Here is a 20,817-nt window from a genome sequence, read left to right as displayed (position 1 = left end):
GGTCAGCCATGGTCGGTGTGCGAGGAAATCGGTCTCGGGGTTGGTCCTATTTCGAGAACCTCGGGGAGCTGGAGACAGGAGTGTGCACCTATGAAGATTATTAACAGTTCTAAACCAAACTTGGCGCAGCCATATAACCCAGCTGGGCCCAACGCTAACAATAACAACATATAAAACCAAATGTATGTGCATTCGCCTTGGGGGGTGGGTTCAGCACACATACAGTCATTTCGTTATCAGTTCCGGTCTCCACCAGCTCAACTGTGGCCCGTCCGGGCACTCAATGTAAGCATCACGTGTTCACGGACGGGGTTTTCATAATGGACAGTTAGCGGCCATGAGCCGCACCCCGGGGCTCCACAGTGCAATACATGTTCCAGAAGACGTGGAGCGTTCTGGGGTGAGTGAGTTCCCATCTTTCCACCCTTTCCTCACACCCTCCTCCCACCTCCAGCACTGCTTCGTCGAGGTCCGACCCTCGGGGTCTAGGCATAACAAAAAAAGGATACTTTCATACGTTGTGGTCAACTTGTCGCAACTGCTGTAGAGGAGTCTGCTCGGGGTAACACCCGACAGGACAGCTGTCTATGAGATCATCTGCAGCTCTAGGCGTGATGGTAGGAAAGAGCAGCACGCTGTTGTCTGAGTCCGAGTGACCGGTGGTGTCTTCAGAGTCCGAGGTTATCTTCGCTGGGTCTTCCCTGAAGGTGCCGGCGAGCGAGATGGCCTCCCGTTGTCCGTCCCTCTGATGGTTCCTTGACGGGCCGCGCTCAGTGTTTCCTTTCCTAGATCCAGTCGGGGAGCGGCGGCTACTGCTCGATTCCTCCTCCATTGCTCTCGCCTCCGCCTCCTGGGATGCCTCTTGGCTGCCATCCAGGCCCATTACCTCCAGCCATTCTTCAGCGTCCGTTGGGCTCTCGAAAAAATGAGACTTCTTCCCGTGGATAATTTTTAGGCGGGCGGGGAAGAGCAAGGCATATTTCAGGTGCACGCTTCTCAGTTTCTTCTTCACCTCCATATAGGAGGCCCTCTGTTTCTGCACCATATTCGTATAGTCTGGATAGAGCGATATTCTCCGGTTTTCGAATTGAATGGTGGATTTCTCTCGAGCTTTTCTCAGTAGGGTGTCTCTATCCCTGTAGTTAAGGATGCGGACTATGAGAGGGCGGGGCGCGCGCCCCGGCTGGGGCTGTCCCGTCAGGATCCTGTGCGCTCGTTCCACACAGAAGTACGGAGAGAGTCCGTCCGTCGCCACTTGTTCTCTGAACCATTGTTCTATGAACTCGCAGCTCGCGGTTCCTCACATCGTTCCGGCAGACCGATCACCCGTATGTTATTTCTTCAGTTGCGGCCTTCCGCATCCTCGACCCGGTCCATTAGTGCGGCCATCTGCCCTTGGATGTCCTGAATAGATCTACCATGGTCCGCCACCTTGGGTGTGATGTCCGTGAGCCTCAGCCCCTGGTCTTTGACCCTGTCTGCCAACTTGCCATGGTCCGCTTTTTAGAGGGACAGATCACTAGTGAGGGTCCCCAATTGCCACTCCAACGCTTTTCTGGAGTCTCGGATCTCTTGGAGAATGAGGTCCAGCTTGTCCGTTTGAGTATTGCCTTGTTCTGACTGACCCTCTCCGCCAGGTCCCCCTCCACTCACCCAGTGCCGTTCGGCGGGCCGGATCCCGTCGGCTCACTCGGGCCCTCCACATTTCTCTGCCACTTCCGAGCCATGGTGTGCCAACCAACTGTCCTTAGCCGAGCCCTCTAGTTGCCCCTCGATGTGTAAGTAAGGAGAAATGGCCTTCCGAGTACCGGGTTCTCAACAGGGGGTCCAGGAGTCAGCCAATCGTGTTCAGACAGTAGCGCTATTGTCCAAGACCCTGTACATGAGTCCGCTATGGTCGCCGTCGGTCCCTGCGTAGGTCCCGTTCGGCGTGCGCTTTGACCCCCAGTCCTTATAGTAGGGCTCCAGCAGCCTCACTGCGGTGTGCCTGGAGCCCGCTCTGCCCCTTCCTGGTGTCGACCCTCCGGGCTCCTCCGGCCACGGGGTGCGTCCCCGTCTCCTATGGTGGCACCTCGGGTGTCTCCTCTCTCAGCCCTTTGGTGGGGGAAGGGCCGGCGTGTCGCAGGGTTCGGCTCCTAGCGCAGCTAGCCTCCCCGGGAGTCCGGGCCTGTGTCTGGGCCCGGTATTGTTGCCTCCTAGGTTCAGGGCCAGGGTCGGCTTCAGAGGCAGCCCCTGTCCCCCACGGGCACCGGGTCTCGGCCCCCCTCCAGCTCCCGGGCGAGGTCAGCCCGTCGACCACTGTGTCTTCAGGGTGGGGGGGTTCAGAAGGCAGGGCACAGGGATGTCCAGGGCCCCCAGTAGCTCAAAGGGCTCACCTTGCTCCCCTGCTCCTCACCGGTAAGGCGACACAAAATGGCGGGTCCGCTCCGTCCGGCGTTCCGCGGCGGGCTCTCGGGGCCCTGCGCCCTCTTCCCAGCTCTCCTCGCTGCACTACAGCCGTTCTTCTCCCAGGCAATGGTGTCCGCTGGAGGCCCGCCGATCGTCTCCGCTCCTTACCGGATGCTCCCACAATCCCGGGCGCCGTCTCCCATCGGGTCCCAGTGCGCCCGGGGCCACCGTCGGATCAGCCCCGCACCCCACCTCCCGGCTTCACAGGCCTGCGCCACGAGTCTCGGCACGGCCCGGGAATTGACCTTGTCGGCGTTTCTTCTCGCCGCTGCACAGGTTCCCGGACTCCGGGCAGAGCTCCGCAGCAGCTGCGAGTGTTTTTAAGAGTCGGTGTCCCCAGTAAATCCGTGCAGGGACGGATGAAGCCCGTCCGGGCTCGGAGCACTAGCGAAAGCCGTCCGCCATCGTGGCTGTTCGGCCACGCCCGATCATTTATACTTAACATGGAAGAGTGTGTGCAGCAGGTAATAACCTATGTACGCATGCTTGTTTTGCTTCATAAGTAGGGCTATCTGAAAAGTTTTCACCACAGTATGAAGGGTGCAGGTAGTATGATCTTTAGCACCTTCAGATCTTGGTTACTTTTTACTAAATAGTGTCTGTTTTGACAACTGTTGCATGGGAATGTACACTGTTCTTAGTCGATTGTTTAGATTATCTGTGGTGTATTTCTCATGAGAGATTCACTATTTGCTAACAGTTTGGTACTGTGTGAACTGTCTCCACAGAGTAAACAGTGTGACCAGCACCCGCTTTTTTACATATATGCACTTATTTTCTCACTATAGTTTTAGGACTGTCAGGGGTTGGATACAGGTAAAGACTGTTCATAGCAGGTCATTAGTTATGTAACAGGGCTTGAGTATCTGGAGGTTTCGCTGAAGAGTTGTATAGAATTTTAACTCCATGTGCACTATAAGTTAGCCTTTTATCTGTGGTTCCTAGTCAACATGTACTTGGCTACCCATGAAACCTATGGTAAATGGTCAATGTTGCACATAAGACAATATAGCTTTACCTATGGAGGTTGGATGTATGATAGCAGTAATGATGTTTTATATTAGTGAGAGCTATTTTACACTTGCTTTCATAACGCCAATGCTATACGCATTTACAGAGTAATGTGTACAAAAGAATCTTTGATGATGTCTTCAGTGATGACATCAATGATGCCATCAATAATGTCATTTGAGATGTCATCAACGATGTCATAAATGATGCCATAGAACACATCATGAGAGATGTCATATGTGAGGTCATATGCAGTGCATGGCAGGGCGCAAGTTACTGCTAATGCTGCTAATTATGACTGCTGAATTGTTTTATTTTTGTTAGTTTAAAACTTAAACGCTATCACTGAGAAACACCTACCTGTAATGTTGCTTTATCCTTTATTTTTTTTCAGTCGATTTGTAAGGTATAAAAAAAAGATCCTTTCAGCAGACCTTACTATAATGTTACTTTACAAGTTTTTCTTTTCTAGGGGTGTGCGATACATTTTACTGTGCCAGCAGAGTGTACAAAGCTTTGCCCACTCGGCGTTACACTTGCAAAGCACAGTTCTGGCAAAGCTCTGCCAACTGCCACATGTGAAAGTCATGGGCTGTCCTGACCATTCATGATGAGAAATCTGAAGCATGAGGAGGAAATCTACTTGAGTGGCAGGAAGGAAGCAGTGCCCTCTGGAATACCACATGGTGCCATTTCAACCAATTATGCACTGTGGAACAAGCTCCCGGCTCTAAAAATCAGTGAAAGCAAAGTGACATGCCGATTCTGCCAGGTCCCGTACTCTGCAGAATCCACAGAGTGAAACTCCACCCCTATTTTTTTCAGTGAATTTCTAGGGTATTTTAAAGTAAATAATATATAATATATTTTTGTGAGAGTATGTATGGTAGAATGATTTTATATTCTATGTTGTGTTCAGACATTATTTTAGTCAAATAATGTTTGTTTATTGTAACAAAACAAGATATGGTCACAGTTTGCAAAATCTCTGTAAAATGTGTGTGAGTATTATACAGATAAATATTCAATAGAAATTGATCAAGTATTGTAACTCTGATATCAAGACATGTCACCAGCAATCTGTTTTTGAGCTGTCAACTCTCGCGCAAGTTGATCGGAAGATGCTCACGGGAAACTTGTGAGGTCGTAAAAGTCTGAATTTCATTGCTGTCTATTGTATATGCTTTTTTATCATGCAAACAAACTTAAGACAAAATCCTAACTTAAGTCTGTCTTAAGTCTGTCTTTCGTCTGTCTTAAGTCTTTCTCAAGTTTGTCTTAAGTCTGTCTTAAGTCTCTCTTAAGTCAAACTTAAGACAAAATCCTAACTTTACTACTAATAAATGCCTTCTGTGAATACCAAAAGTAGTAAGTTTAGGATTTTTTCTGTTAGTTCTGTGAATCGGGCCCTGAGTTCTTCAGTAACACCTCTGCCCAGGGCTACCAGTGTGTATAGTAGGTTATAGGGAGAGAGAGTCTTTCCAGGAACACCAGGCATCAACATGTTGTATACTCCACTACTGTATTTTGCAATTCTCTGAGAGAATTTACACTTTTCTTTATTGCAGCCCTTATGCCTTATAGTCTCCATTAGTAGGTTGTGGGGAGAACGTAGACTCTCAATGAAACCTTTTCACAGTATGACAACAGTGCATAGTAGTTGTTTAAAGAGACACTACAGTCTCACTGATACCTCTCCACTGTCTAACAACTGTGTACAGTAGAGGATTGAGAGATTCTGGCCTCCCCACTGGCACCTTCCATTAAGCTAACCAGTGTGTAGAATATGGTAAAAAGACACACTTCCACCCCACTCACACCTTTCCCTAAGCTCAGCAGTATGCATAGTAAGGTGGGGAAGGTACACACCTCACATGTAAGACCATACTATTCCATAGTAGGTACAACAAGTACTAGCCTCCCCCCAGGAAAACAACCATATATATTAGGGATACCCAGTGGTATCTGGGAAGGGAGTGACCTGTCTGCTAATACATAGTGAGGTGAAGGGAGGGACTGCTCTGTTTGCTGACAGATCTCTCTTGCACACTAAGTCTGTGTATTAGTGTGGAGAGAGACTTTTCTCACTCCTGTGACTGGTGTGTTGGATGATGGGTATGCAAATTAGTGTGTGAAGAGAGGCTTCCCTCACTGGTCACAGCGCTGCCCCAGATGACACATGTACAAGTAAGGTGTGGGGATAAAATTACCTCTATGCAGAGATGTTTGTCTTGCATACGACTATAGAGACTATGATATGGAGACTATGATATGGAAACACACTGCACTGTCAGCTGAGACCTATTCTGAGAGTAAACCATATGTGAAGTAGACTGTGGGTAGAGACTGCTCTCCGTGCACACATCTCTCTTCATAGTGATGAATGTCCATAGAAGAGTATAACATAGAGTATCCTCTTGGCTCAGAACTGCCAGTTTTAGTTAATATTGCAATAGTTTGAGAAAATTGAAATTTATAATAACTGTTATACAAAGAAATCAATATAACTTTCATCCTTTTTATTACACTTGCCAATTTACCAGCAATACAAAACTACAACAACAATTTTGACAAACCATCTGAACATCTAATAAACAAACAAAACAAACAACTTTAGTAATCTGAAACATTTTTCGTTGACATTCATCAGCAGGCACTAATATCTCCCCCTTTTTTGCTTTATTTGCCTACTGGATTTGATGTAGGTAGCACTTATTTTCCTGTCTTTTAGCCACCTTAGCCCTTAACCTGTCAAAGAGTCTTCTGTTTCATGCTGTTTCATTGTAGACTAGGTGACAAGAAAGTCTCAGCAAAGCTGCATATCTATAAATTATAGTTCACAAAGCCTAGCTCATGCGGAGTTAGCTTGTGATGCCAGACTGCACAACTTTTTAGGTGCTTCCAAATTCTTCCACCCTGAATACACTGCCTGAAGAGTTAGTTATTTCTGAACAACACAATAATCCTGCTTGTGTTAATAAGACTCTTTTTTGCCACTTTGTAAACAGATAAATATTTCCTGAGACAAGTTTCCATTGTCCTCCTAAAGAAAGACAAAATAACAAAAAAGATGTTACATTAAAAGTTACATTCTGATCAATAATTCAAAATAATTCACTATATTGTCTAACATTTGCTAAATATTTCACCCGCAATCACATATTTATATCTAGTGCACCAGTACATTTTTATTACTTTCTCCTGAAAAAGTCCACACCCTCAACCATTCTATTTTCATATTTCCACATATAAATTATAACATACCATGAACTCTGCTTCCATAACAGTTTATAAAGTAGCACATTTGTCTTTACATGCCTTTGCTAACACTCACCACAGTGTTTCACTCTAGAAATAGCTATATCACCAGTCAAACATCTCATCGGGCTAAAGTATACTTATAACGAGGTTCATTAGAACAGTAGAGTTTATATTATTACTTTTTTTATAATTTAAAAACAGTACTTCCTTTACTTACAAGAAAATACAGTTGAAACACTTTATTTATTAACACAATCTGCAAACCTTGCTCACATCCCTGTACATTATAATGTGCACCTCTCAAAAGCTATATTAACACATCCCAAAACAGCTTTTCACTCTGTAAACATTGTGTATGCTTACAAGAACACTTAATGACACTTCACAACAAAGTTAATAAAATATGTTATACCTATACTTGGAGTTCCTACTTAAATGCAGATAAAGACACCAGTCTCTTTCAGCTCCCAATTAAGTCAAATCTGCTGAGCACAACTCAAAGAGACTTCTTTCTCCTCTGAAGTAGCAAGGACGCACTGAGCTATCCCTGGTTTAATAGCCAATTACATCACAGCATTTCCTCAACCATGTAATAAGAATGGCAACTACTGTTTGACCTTTTGCCCTTTTTTTACTTCTCCCCATGCAATTGTGAAGACTCATACAGGACATTTTGGTCTTGTAAGAGGCTTGCGGAATTACAAAACAGCTCATGGCAGGCTCAGCAATTTTCTATCCAGCTCTTGCGAGTGTCAGGAGGGATCATATGAGCCTCATGTGGCAAGCCTCACTCCCTGAAGCTTGCACTCTACTCTTGCAAGACTCTCAAGGAATCACAATACAATTGTTGGGAAATAGTATATGGGCACTACTAGCCTCTCCACTGAGAAACCTCTGTCGTATAATGGGTGTGCATCCTGGAGTATGAGGTGTGATTAACCTTTCCTTTTAGACCTCTCTCTCAGATGACAGATGTGAGAAGTAGGATGTGTGGGGAGACTGGCCTCTCTTCTGAGACCTCTCGTTGTAGGGTTTGGGGAGAGACCGAGCTCTCCTTTAAGACCTCTCTCTCAGATGACGGATGTGCATATTAGGGTGTGAGGATGGACTAGCCTCTCCTTTCAGACCCCCATTTCAGATTACGGGTGTGCATAGTAGGGTGTGTGGCTGGACTGATCTTTCCTTTTGGACTCTTCTTGAAGAGGACAGATGTGCGTAGTAGGGTATGTGGAAGGACTGGCATCTCAGCTGAGACCTCTCTCTGTAATGATGGAAATTTGAAAAAAGGTGTGGGAAGGAACTGGGCTCTATTTTCAGGCATCTCTCTCAGATGATAGATGTGCATAGTAGAGTGTGTAGAGGGACTTGCTTCTCTACTGAGACCTCTTTGTAATGATGGTATGCATAGTAGGGTGTGCGGAAGGACTGCCCTCTCTGCTGAGGCTTCTCTCTGTAATGATGAGAGTGCATAGTATGGTTTGGAGTATATTCAAACATGACCTACTCCTTCCGACTTTTCACAATCCTGCGAGCGAATCGGGAGATTGTAATAAAGAAATAATAGAATTGACCTTCTACTCGTCATACTACATATATCTTACACATTTTCTCTCAATAACCAGGGCCACAATATGTATTCCTACTAATAGAGCGTATTATTGCAAACTCGTCTACTCCTTTACACTATTCACGATCCTGTAAGACTAAGAGATCATAAAAAAAGGTTAAAAACACTATACATTTATTTTCTTCACAGTAGTTATCCCTTAGATATCCCTCTCTAAATTCAGGGAAACAACATGCCATTCTGAAGCCCCGCTATATAGTGTTTTTACTTCACTTCCACAACACCTCAAATTTTTCACAGTAAACAGTAATAGTGGCCATTTCACTTCTAACATTCCAACAGCCAGCCAATCAGAGCACTCTCTCTCGCTGAACTTGCAGGAGCCTCTCACTCCCTTTAGAATGTGAAGGCTCACAGGGAAAATAGGCCTCTGAACCAATGACAGTTTTCCATTTTTGATTTTGATCTCTCAGGCTATGCCTGCGGGACGCTCTCAAGCCCAAGTGCCAAAATATAAAATTAGTTTATGACCCTTAACATCTCAAGAACTACCAAACGGATTTATACCAAATAACAATAAGCACAATTTGTGGACCAAGATCTATCATCCTGATTAATTTGGTGTATTTCTGTTCAGCAGTTTTTGCTGGAGCTCTTCCTAAAGAATTCTAAGGAAAATGCATGGGCATTTTATGTTTTGGGACCCCCTCCTTTTTCCTTGGCCCCCGCTTCACAAATGGCCCTGAAATCTTTCCAGGAAGGATCTGAGGTGGATGAACTTTTTTTGGTGACAGTTTTGTGAAGATTTGTAAAACAGAGTAAAATTTATTAGCAAACGAAAAAATAGATGGCCAATATTAAATTGACCCAATAGTTGATCTAACAAAAATTGTACATTACATATTGGGATGTGCAACAGTAGTATCAAATATTTATGTAGTACCATAGTTGCCTAGCATTTTGTATGATGCATATATGAATATATGTCCTGAAACTCTGTGCATTTGTTAAAACAGTCAGCTCGATATCGCCTGCCCCAAACAACACAGACACAGACCTGGACTCTAGTGCAGTTTTATTTAATAATTAAATGCGTGCTAGTCGCCATAACGTTTCGGCTCAAACAGATGATGCATATATGTATATATGTGTGTGCATATTACCTACTGGCAGTCGCCAGTAGGTAGTTATAGTTAGGACCTAGTTACCATAGGAAAATTGCAACATTCTATTCCCAATACCTTTGGCACCGATTGACTAATCTTCGCAAAAGTTTCAAAACATATGGCCCGCTTCCGTCCGCTGCTATCTTGAAAGTTTTGTGCGGTTGCCGAGAAAAAAGGGGGGGTCCCAAAACGTGTTTTCTCCATGCAATTTTCCATAGGAAACTTTAGACACGGCTACAGCCCGAACTGCTGTACGGATTTACACCAAATTTGACAAAAAGGTAGCCCTTGGTTCAGAATGAGCCCTTTTTGTTAAATGGTGTAAATCCGGTCAGTTATTTTTTGAATATTAATGGAAATATATGGGCGGAGCCTAACCACACATCTCATTGTGAGATCTGATTGGCTGTCAGCACTTCATCCAAGAAGTGTTGGCAGCCATCTTGGGACCAATATACATAATAGAACCTCATTAAAAAGCATTTTAGTTAATAGAATGTTTTAAGACTTTAGTTACATTATAAATCATTTGTTGATGGTACCATACTCATTTTAGGAATTGTGGTGTGTTCTAATGTGATTTTACCATGTAAAAAAGGCGTCTGCTGGGATAATATGAATCATGTTTGAGAGAAAACTATTTTCTCATGCTTTTCCCACAGAGGTTTGGAAGGTGATCAATAAGCTAAACTGAGAGCATATTTTCTGTAAATTCACATTATCTTTCTAAGTCATGTGAGAATGAAGTCTGACATTCTCAGTAAAACATATACATCCAACAAGGGCAGAGACTGTCAGCTGATTCCTTTGTGTTCTACTGCAGCTTCCCAGAGTGTTCTAAAGAAAACTAGAGCCCTAACAATCCTACTTATGACAAACATATTGCACACCTGAAGCCATCTTGATTCGAATAAAATGGTAACTCTTAAAACATTTAATTTAAAAAGGAACAAAATAAGGGGGTTCATTTTGCCATAGGAAGTATGATAAGTGCTGCAGAAAGAAAATTTAGAGCACATTTTTAGTGACTTCTCGAATCCTCTTCTATTTCATTAAAAATACTGACATGCAGACTGAAACATGAACTTTCATACCAGAAGCAGACTTCCCTGGTGAGCAGTAGCTTTACTACAGTGATCTAATAAGTAACTAGAGCGCTAACATTCTGAATTTATGGCAAATGTGTGACACATCTTAAAGCCTTCTTGATGGAATCAAAGTAAAAAACTGAAAGTATTTCCTACTGAGGAGACTGTAGTGAATGAGGAAATTAGGAAACTTCATAACACATAAGTCTCCCAATATGGCGAACAGAGACAAAAGAGCGCAAATGTAGCACAAATATCACCCAGATGTAGCCCAAGTATAGCCCAATGACAGAATGTTCCAGAGTGTTCTAAAAAACAACTAGAGCGCAAACAGTCTTACTTATGACAAAAGTATGGCACACCTGAAGCCATCTTGATTGGAATAAAGTGTTAACACTTAAAACATTTAATTTGCAAAGGAACAAAATGAGGGGGTTCATTTTGCCATAGAAATTATGATTAGTGCTGAAGAAAGAAAAATTAGGGCACATTTTGAGTTGTCAAATCCTCTTCTATTTCATTAATAAATTCTGACATGCAGACTGAAACACACACTTTGAATACCAGCAGCCGACTTCCCTGGTGAGGAGTAGCTTTACTACAGTGATCTAATGAGCAACTAGAGTGCTAACATTCAGAATTTATGGCAAATGTATGACACATCTGAATGCCTTCTTGATGGAACCAAAGTAAAAAACTGATAGTATTTCCTACTGAGGAGACTGCAGTTAATGAGGAAATTAGGAAACTTCATAACAAATAAGTCTTCGAAGATTGCCACCAGAGACAAAAGAGCCCAAATGTTGCACAATTATCATCCAGATGTAGCCCAAGTATAGCTCAATGACAGAATGTCCCAGAGTGCTCTTAAGAACAACTAGAGTGCTTACTGTCTTACTTATGACGAAAGTATAGCACACCTGAAGCTATCTTGAATCGAATATACTGGTAACACTTAAAACATTTCATTTAATTAAAAGGAACACAATGAGGAGGTTCATTTTGCCATACAAATTATGATTAGTGCTGAAGAAAGAAAAATCAGGGCACATTTTGAGTGACTTCTCAAATCCTCTTCTATTTCATTAAAAAATTCTGACATGCAGACTGAAACATGCACTTTGAATACCAGCAGCAGACTTCCGTGGTGGGCAGTAGCTTTACTACAGTGATCTAATGAGCAACTAGAGTGCTAACATTCAGAATTTATGGCAAATGTGTGACATATCTGAATACCTTCTTGATGGAATCAAAGTAAAATACTAAAAGCATTTCCTACTGAGGAGACTGCAGTAAATGAGGAAATTATGAAACTTCATAACAAATAAATCTCCCAAGATGGCCACCAGAGACAAAAGAGCCCAAATGTAGCACAAATATCACCCAGATGTAGCCAACATATAGCCCAATGACAGAAGTGTGCAAAACACTTTTGTTTTTTGTGTTTTTGCAGTTTTATATAGTGCAGACTTGTCAGGTATTGGAGTGCTTTACATGATCATTACTTACATCACACAAGAACAAATTCATTTTGGTTTTAGACATGGGAGATAAAGTGATTTGACCAGAATCACAGAATGTCGAGCTGAAGCAGAAACTCCAACCTGCTTCCCCAGTTGCAAAGTCTGCAGCTCTGGAAGTAACACCACATCCTCTCCCCTAAGTGCCACATTTAATCAAGTGATCAACTGGATAACAAAACATAAATATAACAAATAATTTAAAAGTGCTTTGTCGCTATTTGAAAACTCAGAAAATATGTCCTCATTTTAGTTTTTTAGAGCACTAACCATAATTTTGATGCAAATAAGACCCTCTCATATATGTAATTTCGCAAGGAAATGCTCTAGGTATTACAGTTTCGATTACATCAAGATGACGTCAGGCGTTCCACACTTTTGTAATGAATATAGAATGTTAGCAATCTAGTTGTTCATTAGGATACTGTTGAGAGGCAGAAGCCAGGGGCACGGACTCTGAAAATTGAAGGTAGGTAGGAGGGTGCAGAGGCAACAATTTGACCACACTGGGCAGGCAGGACATGGCATTGGTAGCACAACAGACTATAGAGGGCAGTGGAAAGGGGGTCAGGGGAAACAAACCAACAATACAGGACTGGCAAGAGAGGATGTGGCAATACAATAGACCATTGTGGGCAGAAGGAAGAGGCAGTGGTAGTACAACCATACATGCCAACAGACCCGATTCAGCCAGGAAACGTCCAATGTTTTATTTGATCAGTCTTCTGTCTACAATCTCCTCTTTTTCAATGTAAATCAAAGGGGAACATTAATACCCCAGTTTAAAAAAAAAAAAAATCTCCCTCTTACCAAGTTCAAAATGTTAGCAAGTATGGTACATTGGATCATGGAAGGCAGAAGGAACTGGGGTAGGGACATGGGCTCGGATAACAGAGGACAGGAGGGACATGGAGAGCTGCACCAAACTGACCCTACAGGGCAGGCATCAGGGTTTGCAGCATCAACATACAACTGACAGGGCATGTGGGATGGGAGTGCATTACAACAATCCATAGAAAGCAATAGGGAGGGGACAGGACCATGCAAATTGACAACAGAGAACAGACGGGAACGAGGCAATTGTAGCTAGCTGACCATATAAACAAACAGGAGAGAAAGGTGCAGCATAACGGACCATAAAGGGCAGGAGGGACGGATCAGGGCCATTACAATGGAACAAACAAGCCAGGAGAGAGGGAATAGGGGTTTGCACATGGAAACAGAGAGCTGGGGGCAAAGGGCAGGGCAGGAGCAGCAAAATGACCATAGAGGTCAGGCACTAGAAGCAAGACACACCATGGAGAGCAACAGTGAGGCTATAACTGCATACACTCTGACCATGGAGGGAAGGTGGGAGGGGGTCAGGGGTAGCTAGCTGACCACACAGGGAAGGTGGGAGGGGCTGTGGCAGCACAGAAGACCATGCATGGCAAGCGGGAGGGTTAGTGGCAGCACAATGGCTATGATGGGCAAGAAGGAGGGTGCAGGAGCATGCACAAAGGACCATGGAGGATAGAAGGGAGAGTCAGCACCTGGGCACAGACAAGAGAGTTCTGGGGAAGGGGCGTCACAACAGGCCATGCGGGGCAGGCAGGAGGGGCAGTTGCAGCACAACAGACCAGGGAGGGCAGAAGGGTGTGGCAGTAAAATGGACCATGGAGAACAGGAGGAAGGGGATGGGGCTTGGAATGTGGACAGGCAGGGTGGAGGGACAGGTTACAGTCATCTGACAATGCGAGGCAGGTGGGAGGGGAGTGACAGCTCAACAGAACATACATAGGAGTGGCAAGTCCATGGAACATGGTGGGCAAAAAGGATGGAGCACACAGACATCAGAGTGCAGGGGGAGCAGAATAGGGGCAGCAAGCTATGCACAGAGGCTAAGCAGGTGGTCAATGAAGGGGCAAGGAATTGGGCAATGGAGGGCAGGAGGAGTGGACTGGTACATCGTGCTAAATGGAGGGCAGTGGCAGCACAACAGACCATGCATGGCAGGAGGGAGTAGGCTAGTCCATGGATTCAGACAACAGAGGATAGGGAGGAGGTGGATGGGGCAGTATGCTAATTGTTCTGAGATGGCGGGAAGGCCAGTGGCAGAACAATTGCCGCACAGGGCTGTAATAAGGGAGCAGGGACACGAAATTGGACAATGGATGGCTAGGAGGAGGGAAGTCAGGAGCAGCAAGCTTGGGTAGGGGCAGCACAATGCCAGGCCCTGCTTCCAACCCCCCACTATCCATTGTGATATGCATCAAACTTAACGTTAAAACAAACCTAGAAATTTACTGAAAAAGACAAAAGATTACAGGGACGGTATAATTGGACTCAGATTTCACTCATACGCAACCAGTGACATTCAGCAGTTATAGTTCCGTGAGCTAACTATAACTTACAGCCCACAATGTACTGCTAATGACCTTAGACATTACATCATTCATGACATGGTCAGTTACATCACTCATGACATCACTCATGACATCTTAAATGAGCTGTGAATGGAATGGATCTGTAATTGCTAGAACTTTATTGAGGGATAGTGTATATTAACATCCCTTTTTTTCTTTTCTTTAGTGTAAGAAGCATTTTAATACGCAATGTGCCCAGATTAATATGGCCGATAGCCTTTCACTTTAAAGTAAAGTGTAGTCCATTATTTATGTTGATGTTTGCAATCCTAAGTATGTTTATTAAGAATAAGTCACGTTGACGAACATACAGGTATGACATTCACGGGGCTTGATATGCTGAAATGACATTGTGTGCATATTAACATTTGTTTTCTTTTCTTTATTGTATCAATTCCTGAATTTCACATTGTGACCAAGCCGATATAGCCGCCAGCTTTTTGAATTAAAGTAATATGTAGTCCTTTGTTATTGTTGGCAACTTTAGGCATTTGTAATTTTAAATAAGGATGCTACAATGACGTCTTGTATCGTTATCAAGGTTCGGACGAGCCGAAACGCGTGGAGCACATCCTTTGCAGATTAAATACTTCCAAATTACAACCTGAGTGCTGATTTCTTCCTTGTAAGAGTGAGAGGAGATTAAATACATATATATAAAATTCCCTCAAAAAAACATAAGTTTCAGGGACATTATAGTTAGAAATTAGCATTTAAAAAACCTACATACCCACTCACTGATTCCTAAGTCTACACACACAACTACCCATTCAACAACATAATCACTTATACATGAAGTCACTAATTAATAGAACACCATCAAATGCACTTATGCACATATATAGACATTGACACATCAGCAGTCATCTTAGTTGGTTATGTAGTCATCCTACTCACTCATGAAAAGAACTAATCACACTTACATTTACTCACTTACACAATTATACACACAACACCACATTTATTCAAACACATAGTAACTCATAGTTAATATGTTAAAAAAATCACCATTACAATTATATACTCATTCATATAGTTACGCTCACAATCACTGACTCTTACATATACTTATTTATATACAGCAACTCTCACATACAATGCCTTTTATTTTTTTACTTTGTTGAAGATGTACAACTAAAACATATATTCGCTCACCAACACACAAATAAATACACTCAGTCACCCAAACACCTGTTTCTGCATGCACTCTTAAACCTATACACCTAGTCAAGCAACCATTCACACATCTAAGCATAGAGTTACACACACCCATTCCAACCACACACAATCTCAGTGTCCCATACAAATACTCACCCAACTAACCGATAACTAATATACACACTCATGTAGTTAGTCACCAACTGATGCAGCATGTTATACAACAACAGAGACAGGGATGCACACATTCACATAGTTTAGTTACTAATCCATGTATTACGTAAGACACTTTTAATTTCTCACCTAAACAGACAGTCAGACAGCTACTAAATCCTCCATCCAGAAAGTTATATATCCACTCAATCTTCAATACAGATTGGTATATATATAATACATATTTAAATTTCAAACTAAACCACATTCACTGGATGATGTCATCAGTGATGTCATTTGAGATGTAATCAGTGATGTCATCAGTGATGTCACTGACCATGTCATGAATGATGTAATATGTGACATTGTGTACGAGTGAAATGTCCAGCTAACTATAACACCCCTGAAACCTATGGTTCTGAATTTCTAAGGTTTTTTAAATGCTAATTTCTAACTATAACGTCTCTGAAACTATGATTTTTTCAGTGTATTTCAAAGCTTTTTTAAATGCTAATTTCTAACTATAACATGTCTGAAACCTATGTTATTTTCAGTGAATATATTTATATATATACACACACACACACATATATATATTCAAGAGTAGATTGTACCTGCTTTCAGAAGGAGAGAAAATATTTACAAAGGGAGCTTTGTCTCATACAATAAAAAACACATTTTATCAGATTTCCAACCTCAGAGGTCATTTCGATCAGAGAGTCATTTCCATCCCAGAAGCGCAAACATGATTTATACTTGCCAGCTCCTGCGTTTCCTACTGTAGCGTGCAGTAACATAGATCTGCGCCAAAGGTAAAACTCCAGAGACAGAGAGCAGAAAGCAACAAGACAACTATGAACAACATGAACAAGAAACAACTACACACATCAATTATTATTTAGGACAACAGCCACCACAGTGACAGAGCTAGTTGGATGGTGGTTTAGTTTTCCACTTAAAATATTGCATGACACAAAAATGTGTTTTCAACATTCTTCTTTAACTTATGTGACTGTAACAATAAAGTGGGAAATTGTGTTCTAAAAATGACACTTTTGTTATAAATTTAAGCAAGGTGACATCTAAAAATGCCTTTTGCAACCTTATGTGGGTTACACATGAGTAGACTTTGAAAATCTATATAACAACATCAAAGAATTCGCTGCCTCTTTCACTTACGGATAAGCATATAAGACTTGAATTTGCTGATCAGTGAAACAGAAAAATAGACACAACATTAAAAATAACAGTGCTCATTTTTTTATTCTCTCCTTTAGTGGAATAAAGGCCTCCGCTCAAACGTCGAAGTTTAGTTTTTAATGTATTATGTACACAGCTTAACCAAACACTTTGGGGAAGATTCACAGGCCCCTGGTGACACTTTTGCTCTGTCATTGCTTCACTTTTGTGACGTAGCGGCAGCGTAAAAAATGTGGGCAATTTATAACGTGACGCATCTAGGGAGATACGTCACGTTGTAAAGACCTGCGTCACATTATACCTGCATCACGTATAATGTATGCAGGGTGGGCGTTCCCATGCAGGAAAGCCTTGTAAAGGTGACGCAGTGAAATCTACAAGATTTCACTGCGTTACTTCTAGGACGCCACTGCGTCAAAACCTCTCGCCTCCTTGAAGAAGGCGTAAGGAGTGACGCAGTGTACTGGGAAAAGGCCTCTAAATGCATTGCTGGAGTTGTGTCTTGCTTGCGACATGACTTCAGCAATGCGTGCCTTTTGCCCCAACAGATGCGTCAGAATTTCTGACGCAACTGTCAATCCTAGCGCCATGGTGCACTGTATTGTAAATACAATACCAAAGGGGATGATGGAGGGAGCGTTGGAGCAAATCAAACACTTACCCCCAGTCAACTGATTTGGGTTTAATCCATCATCATTCTTTAGCTCACTCCACCACCCCAGTTCAGACATGGCCATATGCAAATCAGTCTGACCCTGTGCCTCGTGGAAACAGTCCAGCCCGAACTGCCAAGCCATGTCTTCCCTGGACCAGAAACAAGCATCCTGGGACCGGTTTCTGGCTAATCAGCCGTCATCAGCCAGGCTCGCTTGAATCCAGTGGCAACATGAGCAAGGGACCAACGCCTGGGCATACCCTGCCAACTTGGGGCGAACAAAGTGAAACCGAAGGGGATGATGAACGGAGAGTTGGAGCAAATCGAACACTCACCTCCAGTCAACTGATCTGGGTTTAATCCATCATCATTCTTTAGCTCACTCCACCACCCCAGGTCAAACATGGCTATAGGCAAATCAGTCTAACCCTGTGCCTCATGGCAACAGTCCAGCCCGAACAGCTAAGCCATGTCTTCCCGGGACAGGAAACAAGCATCCTGGGACCGGTTTCTGGCTAATCAGCCGTCATCAGCCAGGGTAGCTTGAATCCAGTGGCAAAGCGAGCAAGGGACCCACGTCTGGGCATACCCTGCCAACTTAGGGCAAACAAAGCGATACCAAAGGGGATATATTGTAAATACAGCACATCCATGGTGGCGCATGGGTTTCTCAGGGTGGTGCAGGAAAAGTGGAGCATCGCTACAGATGCGTCACTTTCTTGTAAATCCTCCCTCTTGTGTTAGCGCTGCCTCAGATGCAACTCTCTGGCCATGGAACTTTAAGGAAGAATCTTCACAACATTCTCTAATAAAAGTCAACAGTGACACAAATGTATGCATTAAAAAATATCTCATCTAAACGTGTAGGAACAAAGAACACTCCAAAACGTAAAGTAAAAAATCTGAAATTTTACAGAATTCGTAAACAAATTCATTTTGCATTGTGCTAGACCGTTACACCATATTCTCTCACCCTAAGTACGTCCCCATTATACAAAGGGTCTTGATCTATGAAGTCTACACTGCTGAAAACAGTGTTCGATAATTCTTCCAATATGATTATTTTGCAATATAGGGCTAAGTAAGGAACATCTTCCTGATAGCTATTGGCTGAGGATGCAGACAGAGGGTCACAGGCAAAAAGACCTGCTAGACCCTCAACCAATAACCACCAGAGCATTCTTCGTTGTTCAGTTGTGTAGAATGGCTATAAAAGCGCTATGCCCCGTACTGGTGAGCAATAATAGCTGGTCATTACCCCAAACAATTGCAGGCAAGGGCACATAATGAGGGTAAGTGCACTCTTGGCTCCTATTGTCCTGAAGGTAAGAACAATAAGCCTATTGCTACCCTCTTCTCAACTACCTCACTGGTGAACTCAACTCATTACCGACAAGGCAATAAATGGCGTCTCCGTAGAGCAATTGTTAGAAGCTACACTTTGTCACACTGTGCTGGCTCTTCCCCCTTCCTTCTCTTGGTGGAAATGTAAGGACTAATGCCTAATGATTTTTTTGATCTCCCCTAAGTGAGGGAAAGAGAGGACCAGCTCTGCAAGATGGAGAAAGCTTCTTCTTACACAAAGGAGCCAGAGCTGTGCTGCTGCAATAGTAGAGAGGAGCCTCAGCCCCTGGCCCACGGTGAGCTGAGTTCAGTACTGGGGACGGGGGTTGGAGGGTAAGGAAGGAGAGTATGTCAGATGGGCAAGTAGCTGGCTTCTACAAGGTGCACAATTTCTAAGTCTGCAATAGCTATGTTCCCCAAATGGCTGATTAGCTGCTGCCAAAGTTCTGTACATGTTGTCAGTGTTATTTAAACTTTTGAAATTGCAAGTGTATTACACAATATATTATGTAAGATGTTGACTTATTAAATAATGCGAATATGTCTTTTTTTCCCTCCTAGTAGTACGAACAAATAAATAATTGTTAAAATGAACTATATTATGGGTACTCACAAACATTTCCCCAGGGGCCAAAAAGTACGACCTGTGATGTGACGGAGGGACACATTGAAGCCAGCATGGTGACAGTCAGGAGGAGTGGTGGATCTATAAGTGGGCATGGGGGTTGCAGTTAGGTGGGTTTAGGGGAAGCAAAGTATATACCTCTAGTGGGTGAAATGCACAATGTAAAGCCAGACAAACTTTACCAAATGGTGTGATCCTAGGCAATTGTTTAATTTCACTTTCCCTCCCTTTTCTTCATTATCACATTTAAGAGGACCATGCAATACATGCCTTCAGTTTGGGCACTGTATAAAATATTTGCCTATGTTTGATTTACTGAACTATAATGTTGTTCATGTATAATAGGAACCCAGGCCACCCAAAGAGTGCACATAATAACTGACATGCATCTTAGTTCAATATTCACTTTAGCACTGATAAATTGCACAGAGACCGAAGGCCAACTAAAACAAAGTCAGCAAAAAAATGGAACGAACAGGCAAAACATTTTGGGGTGACCCTGCAGAGATGGCCAGGTCCAACACTGTGTTACCAATTCTTAAACATATTCTACAAGAGTGGCAGACTTTAAAACAACTCAAACAGACAGTTCAAATATACTTAGGAACAAAATGGATGCTTTGGGCTGTGGAATGGAAACTCCAAGTGAAGATAGAAAATGTTTCAGATGAACAAGGAGAAGAACAATCACAGATTACAACACATTCCAGAGACACTCTTTTGTTGAAGTTAAAACAAGAAGAGTTCTTTGAAAACTGTCAGACTGCAACATCTGTTTTGAAGCAGTTCTTGAGGAAAAGCAAAGAAAAGGAGGGAAAAGGAGGGAAACATTGCTTACTTCTCATGCGTTACATCACATGCCATTACAACACGGTTGTTATAGCGATCACGTTGTTACATCGCAGAGGATTACATCGCAAGTCGTTACAATGACTTGCTGTAGGGGGCAGAAGGGGTTGGATTTACAATCTAACACCTTGCCTGCTGTTGCACAAACTGGAGTAGGAATAGTAAATTATACTAATCCTAAATCCAGCGCGCCCCCTAAAGCAAGTCATTGTAATGACTTGCGATGTACTCATACACAATGTAACAACACAGTAATTGTAATGACCGCGTTTAATGGCCTGCGATGTAACTCATGCGTTATAATAAGAAATATTCATTCTTCAGTAGTCATAGAAGAACGTAATCAAAATATACATTCTTCATGAAT

The sequence above is a fragment of the Lissotriton helveticus genome, chromosome 4_1 (genome assembly GCF_964261635.1).
Source record: "Lissotriton helveticus chromosome 4_1, aLisHel1.1, whole genome shotgun sequence".
Classification (NCBI taxonomy): domain Eukaryota; kingdom Metazoa; phylum Chordata; class Amphibia; order Caudata; family Salamandridae; genus Lissotriton; species Lissotriton helveticus.
This window is presented reverse-complemented; position numbering follows the sequence as displayed.